A 14973-nucleotide genomic window follows, 5' to 3' on the forward strand; every position below is an offset into this window, starting at 1 on the left:
GATACTATATACTCACTTTAACACGTCCAGCTCCATCCCTTTTTTAAGGGAAAGCGCCATTGAGATGTATTCATGTAAACTAATTAGTTTTTAAGGTACACTTTAAAAAGCCATTTGTAATATATACAGGGTGTTTCATTAATAATTATCCATATAGTAACTGGAGAAACATTAGCAGAAAATACGAGAATTTAACCTAAAACACTTAAATAAAATGTGGTTCCTTACTGAGTTACAGGGTGTTTTATCTAAAAATTAAAAAAATATTTTTGCTCAGAATTTTAAAACTATTCGACGTATCCTTTTCATACTTGGCAGAAAGTGCGACTGCTATACACCCTACTAAAGTATGATAAAAAAACGTTTCTAGCTGGCAGGGGATAGTGAATGGTTGACCCTTCTCAAATTCTACGCCACTGGTGGAATTACTATTTTAGGGCCATTTTTAGATTCTCCAATACTTTCTACGTAAATAATATACTCCTCATTTTTAACGATAAAGTCATTAGTTTTCGAGATATTTGAAGCTAAATATGAAACGGCACAGTTATTTTGATTAATTTATATGATTCATATGATTAAAATTTAAAAAATTGTTTGTACCCAGTACTTTAAAACTAATTGGCGTATACCTATCATACTTATCAGAAAGTGTAGGTACTGTAAACCCTACTAAATTAATATGAATAAACGTTTATATAAAAGCTACTACCAGAGGCGTACGACAGGGGATAGTGGCTGGTTGACCCTTGCCAAATTCTACGCCACTGACGAAATTGCTATTTTAGTGTAATTTTTTTATTTTTTAATACTTTTTATGTAAATAATATACTCTTCATTCGTAACGATAAACTGATTAGTTTTCGAGATATTTGAAATTAAAAATGACGCGACATACTACATTTATTAATCAAAATAACCGTGTCGTTTCATTTTTAACTTCAAATATTTTGAAAACTAACGACTTTATCGTTACGAATAAAGAGTAAATTATTTTCATAGAAAGTATTGGAGAATCCAAAAATTGAACTAAAATAGCAATTCCGCCAGTGGCCTAGAATTTGGAAACGGTCAGCTATTCACTTTCCCCCGTCGTACGCCTCTGGTAATAGACAGAAACGTTTATTTAACATAATTTAGTAGTTTGTGCAGTACCTATACTTCCTGCCAAGTATGAAAAGGGTACGTCGAATAGTTTTAAAATGCGGAGCAAAAATAGTTTTTAAATTTTTAGATAAAACACCCTGTAACTCAGTAAGGAACAACTTTTTATTTAAGTGTTTTAGGTTAAATCTTCGTATTTTCTGCTAATATTTCTTCAGTTACTATATGGACAATTATTAATGAAACACCCTGTATATTGGTACGAAAAAATTTTTTTGGTTACGAAAAAAACTCACCGCGTGAGTTGCGTTGGTGGCCACTGAGCAGAAAATGTGTCGGTTGAACTTAAAAAAAAAATAATCTGATTGAGAAAAAAATATTATTATGTACCTAGATAACTAACATAAGTAATTATTAAATGGTAACATCAAAAAAACAAACTAATTACGTAATTTTCAATTTCTTCATGAAAACCTCTAAAACAATTTTCTAAGCACAGTGAGTTTTCTCTGTCTTTTTTAGTTTGCCAGCAATATTTACACAGTCGTTGCTTTGTAATACCATTAGCTGATTAAGAGCAATGAGATGGCAAATGAAACGTCAACTTTTTCTTGACTATCCCAAAGTCCCAAATATTTTTGGATTTTTGGATTTGCTCCCAAAAGACTATCAATCACCGACAATCAAAAGTCGTACAATAACATTTGTGTATTAGAATTTATTATAGAAATATTACGCGTTGATTACCATAATTTGAAAAATATGTGTGCCTCTTTTTTTATACCACCTCATAATTTTGTGTTTGCAACTTTAATAATTTAATATCGGGTTGCCTAAGTCAATGCCACCTTTGTTTTTGTTATATTCAGCGACTAAACGGCGCTTTTCTTTATTAATTTCTTTCCTAGATATTGTTGTAACCATTTCATGACCAAATTCGGAAGAGATCATTAAAATATCTCGCTGATCTTTCCATTTACACACACATATCCCTTTATTATTGTAAGCACTCACCAGTTCATTTTGTTTTAATTTTCGAGAAACGACTTCTTGTGGATTTTCCGCTCTTCCTGTTCTCAATGTTCCTGTAAGATACATTTTAACCAAAAGTAGTTTTTACACAATGGCACGATATTACAAAAATTATACATAAATAAGAAGTACCCAATATTTAGTTTCGAATCTATCAAAGTCCGCACTACTTTTTCCGCCCTCCAACGACGGGATCACTAGCTCCACCATAAACTAATATGCATTGAATCACCCCGTACATTCTGCAAAAGTATACAGTTTAACACCATATTTGTGTCGTTTGCCCTTGAGAAATTGACGAAAACTAAGTCTTCCTCTCCATACAATCATAGATTCGTCCAGGGCTAATTTTCTTTCTGGATAATAAAGATTCTCCATTTTATTATTAAAAAAATCTAACAATGGAGATATCTTGGCCAGTCTGGGCTGGTAAATGTCACTATTATTGTTAAAATGTAAGGCACGCAACTATAACATAAAGTGATTTCGGCTCATATGTTGTCCAAACACTGGAATACTAATTAAATGATTTTTCTTCCAATATAGTGCAGTCACTGATGGTTTTCACCTCCGATTTCGTTGAACCTCCATCGATTTTCATGAAAATTGGTGAGTAGTTAGAGAATACCATAAGGAACAAAGGTGACATGGTGCCAACTTGCGCTTTTACCCTGGGGGTGAATGCCACCCCTTCTCGCGGGTGAAAATTATTGTATTAAAAATAATACCATAAATCGATAGACAGACAAATTCTAAGCAAAATTTGTTATATAAAGTTATTAAAATAAATTAACACTTTTTGAGTTATTAAAGATCAAAAATTTAATATTTTCTTAAAAATGTGCATGTTTTAAAGCACGTATAACTCAAAAACTATAGGTCAGCTTTTACAAAAAAGCTATAAATACCAAATTTTAAGATAATAAAAATTTAATACATTCCTCACTTAAAGACCTACACTAATGGTAATTCAAAGTGAGTTATGGGTAACTGAATGTATATTTTTTTCGGCGAGTACTCAAATCTAAGTATTCAAGCTAAAATAACTGGAAAACATTAAACATATGCATTTTATATTATATATCTGCCAAGAACTTGTCAAAGTACTTCGAAATATCTATCAAATGAGCTCCAGAAGAAAGTTAATAGCATCAAAATTAAGCAAGTCATGATGAAAATAAGAAAACCCTTTCGAATTTTTTAGGAAAAAGTCAAAAATAAAACATACGCCATTTCCACAAAAATTAACTTAAAAAACTTCCACAAAAATTAATACTTATCCTTACAAGAATTTCTTTATATTACCATAAGTTTCAAAAGTTTTCACCGGTTTAGAATGCATATTTTTGAAAAAAAGATATAATTTAAAACAATCAGAATTTTTAAAACTATCGTAATATTCATATTCTTTTGATAATAACTGTAAAAATACTCAATATACGTAAAAATTGATATGTAACCCAAATTTGTTTTTTCCTTTGGCAAATATTTTACTTGTTTCACTATTTCTGTAGGGTAAAAACTAACCGAGATAGAAACGTTTAAAGCTTAAGTTTTACTGCGAGAACCATGTAACCGGGGCCATTTAACCTTTTATATTTAAAAAAGTAAGGAGTCTAAAAAAGTAAATGCAACGGGTTTAATAGCCCATGAAATAAACTTTCAAATGGTTTGTAGCCTGATATCATAAAAATTAAGGGAGTTAATAAAAAAAACAGTAACATTTTTTTGGAAAAATTTTTGGAACATAATTTTTAATGCTATCAACTTGTTCGGCAGCTTATTTGATAGATATTTCTAATTAATAAGTTTATTTTATAAAAATGTGTCATTTTCACGTTATTTAAGCTTGAATACTTAATTTTGGCTACTCGCCGAAAAAAATATACATTCAATTACGTATAACTCACTCTTAGTTAACATTAAAAGGTTTTTTAAGTAAGAAGTTTATTTAATTTTTTATTAGATTCAATTTTTGGTAATAATAACTTTTTTGTTAAAATTTATAGTTTTTGAGTTATTCTTGAAAACTCAATTTAAAAAATGCATTTTTCTGGTGAAAAATTAAAATCTTGGATCTTTAATAACTCAGAAATATTTATTTATTTTAATAACTTTACATTACAAATTTTGCTTAGAAATTGTCCCTCTATCGATTTATGGAGTTATTTTTAATAAAACAATTTTAACCCCCGAGAAGGGGTGGCATCCACCCCCAGGGTAAAAGCGCAAGTTAACACCATATCACCTTTGTTCCTTGAGATATCTTCTAACCACTCACCAATTTTCATGCAAATCTATAGAGGTTCAACGAAATCGGAGGTAATAGCTCATATCCACCTTCAGCGACTGCATTAATAATCATATCCTTATATCCTTCCAAGCTGCAGTTCTACTTTTCTCCGCTTTACTTTGTGAAAGAATATCAACGGCATATAAAAAGTAATTCTTAATAATCAGGTCATAAAATAATTCTCATGCCAATAAATTGAAGTACATAATCAATTAGTCCAGAAAGCCACTTCGCATCCGCTAGGAAAAATATTCTGATTCGAATTGTTTGCACAAGCTTACTCAAAAAGGACACCTTTTAACAAATTTGCATGTTGCCAGGTCCAAAATGGGTCAAAAATTTTTTAAACGTTATTTTTTGTTTTTTTCCTAAAATTATTTTTTTTGCATCGAACATCGATGCAAAACATCAAAATTCGAAAACCAAAACATGATCTCGAAAACTCCAGTATATGCCAGTGTTTCCAATTGGTCAGCAGATATTTGCTATAATTTGAGAAAAATCCGCTGAGATAACGGTCATATACATATGCATATTGTCATATAGTCCGCGCGACTCGCGTTGCCGGCCTCTGAGTTTATATTAACTGAACGCGACAGTCGCGTCTCACGTTGTCGGACTAGAACGTGTAATCGGTGCCAAACCTTTCTAAATAAGTTATTTTTATTTTACTTCGAAATCTCGAATAAATATCTTGCACAGAAATATTGCAACTATTCTTTACAATTCCGAACTGGACAATCGACCATAGATATAAAAACACATAGTATTAGGCAAGGTCCGAAAAATAGCGTAACGTGGAGCAGTGGTTCGGTGGTCGGGTCGGTGGTCTATCTATCTCTCTCTACCAACCGGCGCTTAGCTTTCTCTCTCTAGCATATGATGGCCGCTACCTCTGTGTCTGTGTCGTTCCATTACTCTCACTTCTTGGTAAATACGCTCACACTCGTCATCATCATTCTCTTTGCCTTATCCCTATGCGGGCTCGGCTGCATTTCTCCACACTCTATCTTGGGTCATAGCAATGTTAATCCCCTTTACCAACATGTCCTGCCTTATCGTCTTTCCCCAGGTCTTCTTTGGTCTTCCTCTCCTACTCCTTATAGGAATCTGCACTTCAGCTGATCGTATTAAGTGATTAACGTCTCGACGTTAAACATGATCAAACCATCTTAACCTATGCTCTCTCATTTTGGCATCAATTGGTGCCACACCTAGATTTCCCCTAATATACTCATTTCTAATTTTATCCTTCTTTGTCACTCCACTCATCCATCTAAGCATTCTCATTTCCGCCACATGCATTCGTTGTTCCTCTTTCTTTTTCACTGCCCAACATTCAGTTCCGTGCATCATAGCCGGTCTTATGGCTGTTTTATAGAATTTTCCATTCAGCTTCATTGGAATTTTTCTGTCACACAACACACCACTCGCTTCTTTCCACTTCATCCATCCAGCCCTAATTCTACTGCATGCATCTCCATCTATTTCTCCATTACTCTGTAGTACCGATCCTAGGTACTTAAAACTCTTGATTTTCACAATCATTTCACCATCCAAAGATACCATTTTATTGTTAGTAACTCCATCTTTAAATGAACATTCCAAATACTCTGTTTTTGTCCTACTAAGTTTTAAACCTTTATCCTCCAGAGCTTGTCTTCACTGTTCCAGTTTTTGTTTTTGTTCTAAGTCTCTTTCACTATTTCCTATTAACACTACCCATGGAATACTACCCCGTAGTTTCGCTGTTATCTGGTCCAAAACTAATGAGAATAAATAAGGACTAAGCACCGAGCCTTCGTGCAATCCTACTTTCACCTGAAACTTATCAGTCTCTCCCACACCTGTCCTTACACTAGTCGTTACTCCCTCTGACATATCTCTCACAATCTTTACATATTAGCCAGGGACTCCTTTCTTATTGAGTGCCCACCACAGAATCTCTCGAGGAACTGTATCATATGCTTTCTCAAGATCAATGAATACCATATGAGCGTTGGCCTCTTTATTCCTGTATTTTTCCATCAGTTGCCTTACAATAAAAATTGCATCTATTGTTGATCTGCCCTGCATAAAGCCAAATTGATTATCGGATATTTCGGTTTCTTCACGTATCCGTCTATCAATTACTCTCTCCCATATTTTCATGGTGTGGCTAAGTAGTTTTATAGCCCTGTAGTTTGTGCATTGTTGTATATCTCCCTTGTTTTTGTAGACAGGTACTAATATACTGCTTCTCCATTCATCTGGCATTTGTCCAACTTCCATAATTCTATTAAATAGACCTGCTAGCCAACTTATTCCTGTCTCTCCCAATGCTCTCCATACTTCCCCAGGAATATCATCTGTTTCGACTGCTTTTCCTTTCTTTATTTTTTGAAACGCTTACTTTACGTTACTGTCTCCGTTAACTCCACAGGCTGTCTGTCAAATTCTTCATTTAATAAACTGTCAAAATACTTTCTCCATTTCTTTTTGACATCCTTTTCGTGAATTAGTATTTTATTATTTTCATCTCGGATACATCTAATCTGATTAAAATCTCTTGCTTTCTTTGCTCTCTGTTTGGCTATTTTATATATCTTTGCTTCGCCTTCCCTGGTATCAGGTTGATCGTATAGGTTTGAATACGCTTCTGCTTTAGCTTTTGCTACTGCTACTTTCGCTTCCTTTTTGGCGACCATATAGTTTTGAAGTACTATGCCCGATCTGGTTTCTTGCCACTTTATATAATTTTCCCTTCTCTTTTATTTTTCCTTGTACTTCATTTGACCACCACCAAGTCTCTTTATCCTCAAACTTCTTTCCTGACGTTTTCCCAAGTATTTCAATAGCCAATCTAATAATATTGGCCATTTTTCTCCAAATTGTGTTAGGGCTTTCTTTCATGTTCCAACATATTTTTTCTACTATTCTTTCCCTGAATAGACCTTCCTTCTCATCTTTTAGCATCCACCACTTGATGTTTTGTGGTCCGCTCCGATATTTTTGTTTAGTTTCGCTTTTACTTCGATGTCCAACACAAGCAGCTTATGTTGTTGGCTTACTGTCTCACTAATTATTACCTTGCAGTCCTTGCATTCACGTATGTCTTCTTTTCTTATCATGAAGTAGTCTATTTGGGATTGATGTTGTCCACTTTTATAGGTAATAAGTTGAGTTTCCCTCTTTTTAAAGAATGTGTTAACAATCGCCATATCAAATGCTGTTGCTAATTCTAGCATGTCATCTCCAGCTTCATTTCTAGTTCCAAAGCCTAATCCCCCATGTATTGTTTCATACCCTGTCTTGGCTTGGCCCACATGTGCATTGAAATCACCTCCTATTATAACTTTCTCCTCTGATGTAGTGATGTTGATTATAGTTACTTTCGAGTAATCGTTACAAATCGTTACTTTTGTATAAAGTAATCATTTACAGTATTCGTTACTTTGACTACTTTGATTACTTTTGTATTTGAGTACCGGTAATTATACCAAAAATCGTATTTTTCGGTAGATAGGTATTTTGTATAGGTATTCCGATATAACAAGTAATCATTTACAGCATTCGTTACTTTGATTACTATGATTTACTTTTGTTACTTTTGTATTTGAGTACCGGTAATCATATCGAGTATCGTATTTCTCAGTAGGTAGGTATTTTGTATAGGTATTCCGTCACACCCTTAAAACGCTTCATACCGATAACCATATTCGATAACACTCGTAAAATACCGGTCCCGTCCGTTACTCGCTGGGATACGATTGGTATTTTTTTATAGAAAGTAATCAAGTGTACTGGTTGTAGATACAATAGTCGTTACTCGCTCTGATACGATTGCTACGAAGTAATCAGAGTAGTCAAAGTAAATACAATAGTCGTTACTCGCTCTAGTACGATTGGTACGAAATAACCAGAGTAATCAAAGTAGATACAATAGTCGTTACTCGCTCTGATACGATTGGTACGATACGAAGTAACGAAGTAATCAGAGTAATCAAAGTAATCAAAGTAACGATTTGCCTCTGTGTATAGTAATCGTTACTTTTGGTATTCGTAAGTAACGAGTACTTTGTCACGAATAGTTACTTTTTCAACATCACTACTTTGCTGGAATAACACTCAGTACGTCTCCTAAATGGTCATAAAAAGCTCTTCTTTCATTCTCACCCAGACCTGTTTGAGGAGCATACACACACACACACAACATTCAATATCTCTTTATCAATTACAAATTTCACTGACATCATTCTATCACTCGTTCTTACAACTTCTACTACGTTATATTTCATTTCACTATCAGCAATTATACCAACTCCATTTCTAGTGTTACTACTCCCTACATACCACAATTTATATCCATCACCTAGTTCTTTCGCCCTTTGTCCTGTCCACCTAGTTTCTTGACAGATACGCTCACACTCGTACGACAGACAAAGATAGCTAGACCACCTAGTACTTGATATTGGCGTTACACCCCGATGCATTGAGTGGCATATCCCTAGCCAGGTCTATTGTTAATATGTCTATGCAATCAACGCACAGGGAGAGCAAAATAGTAAAACCCAAACTTTTAGATCATATCCTTTAGCACAAGCAGAAAAAAACGTTACGTTTAGAAATATAAAAGAAATTTAAAACTCAAGAAAATGTTTGTATTTACAATAATGTTGAACACACTCTCTTAAGAATTCTTTCATTGTCAGTCAATTGCAACGTTAAATATCCAAATTAATACAGCCAAACGATAAATTTTTATGTAGTACATTTGTTAATAAAACTTTTATTATAGGTCTGGATCCCGCGTATGAAAAAAAAGTTGATTAATAGCAAGCTGAAAATTTGTTATTAGCTTAAGGGTGTCTAGTCGGACAAACATTAATATATGGGAACGCTGGAACAGGGGAAGTTTTAACTGTGGAACAGGTTAAAAATTTGGAACGGTCAGACCGCGAAAAGGGCACATGTATTTTGTCCGACAGAACAGACTTAAACTTTCCGAACAGAGATTAAACTCTCATGCAAAAATCAGACTGCTGTTTATCACCAAATTGGCGTTTTAATGAGTGGAACATGTAGAATATGTCAAATGACAGGAATTATGACAGGTGATAAATAGCAGTCTGATTTTTGCATGAGAGTTTAATCTTTGTTCGGAGAGTTTATGTCTGTTCTGTCGGACAAAATAAACGTGCCATTTTCGTGTTCTGACCGTTCCAAATTTTTAACCTGTTCCACAATTAAAACTGCCCCTGTTACAGTGTTCCCATATATCAAAGTTTATCCGACTAGACACCCTTAAGCTATTAACAAATTTTCAGCTTGCTATTAATCAACTTTTTTTTCATACGCGGGATCCAGACCTATTAGAGAAAATGATATTATATTTGTAGAAAAAATTATAGAAATATTTTATGAATGATCCCCGTATATTCTTAAATATGCTTTTGACAGTTGTGACAAAGTAATTACATTCGAAGTGGCTTTAACCGCAAAGTAAACGAAACACACGCCCCTGATGGTCGGTTTTGATGGTGAGTTTTTTGTGTTGGTGGAGGTTGTGAGGCGGAGAACTCATTACATAATCATCAAGAGGCTGTTCAGGAATCATGCTACTTTATTACAATCACTTTAAAGGCCATTTTTATATAGAAACGCAACCTTATTAACTAGTTACGGTAACCGATCGTGTAATTTGTAAAGTTTTTTTACCAGATACTGGGTAATAGGGATTATAAACACGGTATAGGACGAAGAGTGTGAGAAAGTTTAATAAATTTTAATTGGGTCTATACTGGCTCTTTTTTTGCGGTGTGTTATAATTTAAACAAGCTTCGTCTTTTTCTTATTCTTGGTCGATAGATTACACAGTTATCATGAATATACCTTGACTACACTAGTGTATTTTTGTCGGATGTTTTTACAGTTTCTAAGATTGGAGGGTCGATATTAGCAACGATAAGTGTAAGGGTTTTTAGTATTTTCCGTTTTTTTGAACAGCTCGTGAAAATATTACTGAGTAAACACTAAGTATACCTACTGTATCCTGTATCATATTCTGTCTGTATCCACTAAGTGTACTGTAAGTATACAAATAAAGCGAAGATACAAGACAAACAAAAGACAGTACTATCAAAGTATATGCAAAGAAATTTAGAGACATGATCAGAATAATCAGCCGAGAGATCTATTTAGAAAAATATGCTACCTCACAAGAGACTTTAAAGCAAGAACTTGGTCCATTGAAGACAACATGGGACATCTGAGAACAAACAGAGAAGATAAAGCAGAGACATGGAGGTCGTATTACAGGAACCTATATAGAGGTGATCAATGCCAAGAACTTGTTAACCAAATTCCTGATGAGGTGGAAGAAGAACCTGATATACTCGAAAATCAAGTAAGACTGGCAATCAGTAAGCTCAAAATGAAGCACCAGGTCCAGAGATGATAACAGTAGAAATTCTCAAAGCCACAGACGTAACCGGCATAAAATTACTACATTATCTACTCTGTAACCAAATATGGCATTCGAAACAATGGCCTGAAAACAAGACAAAATCTACAATAACTATAATAAATAAAAAAGGCAGCTACCATAAACGCGGCAAATTCAGAACTATATCTCTTATATTACGTGTCAGCAATATAATGCTACATAATAATCAATGAGAAACTGAAAACATTTCTTCAAAGAGAAATTCTACAAGAGCAAAGGGAGCGTTCAAGTATTACGTAACGCAGTTTGGGGGAGAGGGGGAGTTTTGTAAAACGTTACGGCGCGTTACATGGGGGGGAGGGGGGTTCGAACAGGGCGTTACGTAACATTCTTTTTTAACTTAAATAAAAAAAACTACATAATTTCTTTTATGTTTTACATAAACCCCTGAATTCTATTATGTTGCACCCTCACGCAGGGTTACCAGGCCTACAGATTTTTCAGTAGACCTACTGATTTGAACGCCGATCTACTGAAAACTGTATAAAACCTACTGATTTGAACTCCAATCTACTTATCTACTGAAAACTGTATAAAATCTACCGAAAACTCTAAAAAAAATGCATTGCTCAAATATAAACCATTTCTCATTCATATTATACAACCCAAAGCCCAACATCCAACAGCGCATTAATCTTCTTTCGTTTCACTTCTAAATTATATTTGATGGTAAAGTTAGCTACATAGGATTTTCAGGAGTTATTTATGGGTTTATCTGATGAATAGATAGGAAGGTACTTTATATTTTGGTAAAAATGAAATGGGTAATTTTTGTCTTTTCTTAAAAGATGAAAAGATACATATTATGGGATTAAGAGATTGCAGAGGGAACTACATGCTCATAAATCATGTATGTTTTCTGAAGTCCATAACATGCAGTATCGTTTTCAGCAGTAGGTAGGTAGTCATTAATGTTTTAAATACGCAAATTTTCAAATTATTTAAAAATGTCTTTAAATAAAAAGCATTAAATACAAAACCCACTACAATGATATTCAGTTTAGAAAATTGATAGATATTTTAAAAAATAATACCCTTATTTAAAGTGTCATTCCTGAATTAGGGGAATGGGGGGCATGACGGGGTCTCGAGGTAAGACGGGGTATTTACCACACACAAACAAGAAACTACAGGTTGGTGAATATCATGCAGTAACTCAATAGGAAGAGTCATTCGACTAACGGTCCCTGCAAGAGAAACTGTGAATGAGAGTGTACGCGTTTTTTGTTTACAAACGGAAAACTGTTTTAGCGACCCGTTGATCTAATTTTGTGCAAGGACCACCATCGTTATTTTAAGGTAATTATGATCACCTCATTAATGTCTTTTTTATCGTTGTTTACTAGTATTCTTATTTTGATAATAGCATATTGTTTGTGTGAATACGTTAAACATTTAATTAGTGAATTTTTTTTTGTTCAAAGTTACCTTTTGAGGCAAGATGGGGTATTGGGTGCGGGGTATGATGGGACATTGGTGGTAAGTCTGGATTAATTTAAATTTATTAATAAATACCATTGGATTATTATTTTAGATATTACCATGATACGTACTTACAAGAAAAAAACAAAAAGAGGAGAGCGGTCGAGAGATGCTATGAAAACAGCCATAGATAAAGTGACATCGTCATAACCCTGGGTAGGCTGCCAGATCTGTGGATGTTGAGCTCACAATGCTTGTGCTAGGGTGGACAATGAAGATCTGGAGCAAATAAACATTTTTGTTTGTTTTGTGAGAATTAATTAGCATCACCATCATGCCCCAATTCCATTACCCCATCCTACCCCATCATACCCCATAGTATGGGGCAAGATGGTTTTTCATAATGTTCTTATTAATGGCTAATTGTTGAAAAATGTGATAAGTTGATTTTCCAAAGATTGTACCAAATCATAGTTAGATTAATGACGTAACGTGCCATCAATTAGTAATAGTAATAAACGTAGTAATTATGTTGTATTTTTGTTATTTTCCTTAGCTACGCCATCATACCCCCCTAACCCTATTAATTTCAAAGTTTTATGTGATTAACATCTTGACGAAAATTATACATAATTTCAAAATTTCACCTTGCATTATTCATAATAGACCCTACATAATACACATTTTTGAGATGAGGTTGTTAAGCAGCTTCTAAAAACAAAAATTGACAGGGTGTTTAATTAAAATTAAAGATAATGGACTACGCTAGGCTTGCATGAATCACCCTGTACATTTAAATTTATGTTTAAAAAGCACACATTTTTATATATGAAAATCTACGGGTCCCAGCGTTTTTTAAAATTATTTAAAACAAGGACAGAAATAATTTTATTCCATAAGTGCCTTCTTATATATATATATATCGTCGGTGATACGGCAATACGTCCTATGTCAAAAATTTCGGTTATTTGGTTTATCCAACCAACAGTGTTATTATGACCTTGCCTATGCTCCTGCAATACGTCCCATGTAAATATCCGATTACAAACTAGATTTTAAAGCTATTGCAAAACGTTATAAGTCGACCGTGCGGCTTGACTGACTGCAATATGTTCTATGTGACAACGTATTTTGCTTAAAGTTAGTGTTGAGAGTGCAGCTACCGCTGATAAATATTGAAAGGTGCCTGCGTATATATCAAGTATGAATCGAGCTAGAAAATTGGTTAGTTTGGCTCTGGATTAACATCAGCAGACAATCCTAGATGAGAATACCGCAGAACTGAAAACAAAATTCATATCTAAAGATTTATCTGACGAAAGTGTATAGAGTAGTCCAGAACCTAGCTGGCTCAGAATACTCCTGATGATATTAGCCTGCATTCGGCTCGATGATAGCTCTACTAAAGAAGAGTTGGATCCTGTTACTAATGATTTACTGCGACGGAAAATATAAACAGACCAGTATAAAACCAGAAGTAAGTAGAAGAAAAAAGGAAAATGAGTAACAGAATTTCTCAATAGCTTGCCAAAAGTTGAATCACTGTACTGCAGAGTTTCGCAGAATATTTGAGTCCTTGAAATAAAAAAAGTGATCTATGTGTTAGTGATCTCGTGGGACTTCACTATGACCCAGTGGAACGTATAATAAAATATAAAACTGATTTTAGCATGGAATGGGCAGATGTGCCTAGAAGACCCATGCAATTGAATATCTCATCAAATAAAACACTCTTATATTCAAGCACCATTATCCATAGAAACATTAAAATTTGTTCATTTACAATAATTGAAATCATTAATACCAGGTAATCATCACCATAAGAAGAAAACAAGTTTCACGATTAAAACACATTCGTGAATGGACTAAAGATGTCAAATGCAGGACAATTATTCCATATTGCAGAAGATCGAGATGCCTTCGTGATGGTGATCGCCATTTTGATATGGCACGTTGAAAATGAAGATCACCATTTCTATAATCACCACATCGATTCCTAATCGACGCATAATCCTGTTTGCATAGTTTATGTTAATATTACCAACAGCTAAACTTAGTTTTTTATTTGCACATGTTTTGTAATAAGTAAAAATTAATTCTATGTACTTATTTTCCTTTCTCTTTTATTCTTTGGGTTTAGTTTAACTAAGACCACATCATTTGCAATAGGTTCTATGTCAGCAGCCTTACCTATATATGTAATATCTATTTATGGCAATACGTTCTATGTGGTCATAACTCTTTCCACATTAATGCCTTAAAGATAGGTATTATTATTTTCAATATATCCCAAAAAACAAGATAATAATACCATACAATAATATAACAGTTTTGAAGGATTTTCCAAATATCATGTTTTTAGCCTCTCCTGAAATTTTTTAATTTGTGACATAGGACGTATTACCGTATCACCGACGATATATATATATATATATATATATATATATATATATATATATATATATATATATATATATATACAGGGTGGGGCATTAGTGTGACAAAGTCCAATTACTCGTTTGTCGTAAGAGATACAAAAAAAGTTATTTAGGTAAAAGTTGGGGCACAGATAGGACCATAATTTAAAAATAGTTTCAGATATACAGGGTCACCCGTATTGACAGGGTGACACAAACTT

The sequence above is a fragment of the Diabrotica virgifera genome, chromosome 3 (assembly GCF_917563875.1).
Source record: "Diabrotica virgifera virgifera chromosome 3, PGI_DIABVI_V3a".
Classification (NCBI taxonomy): Eukaryota; Metazoa; Arthropoda; class Insecta; order Coleoptera; family Chrysomelidae; genus Diabrotica; species Diabrotica virgifera.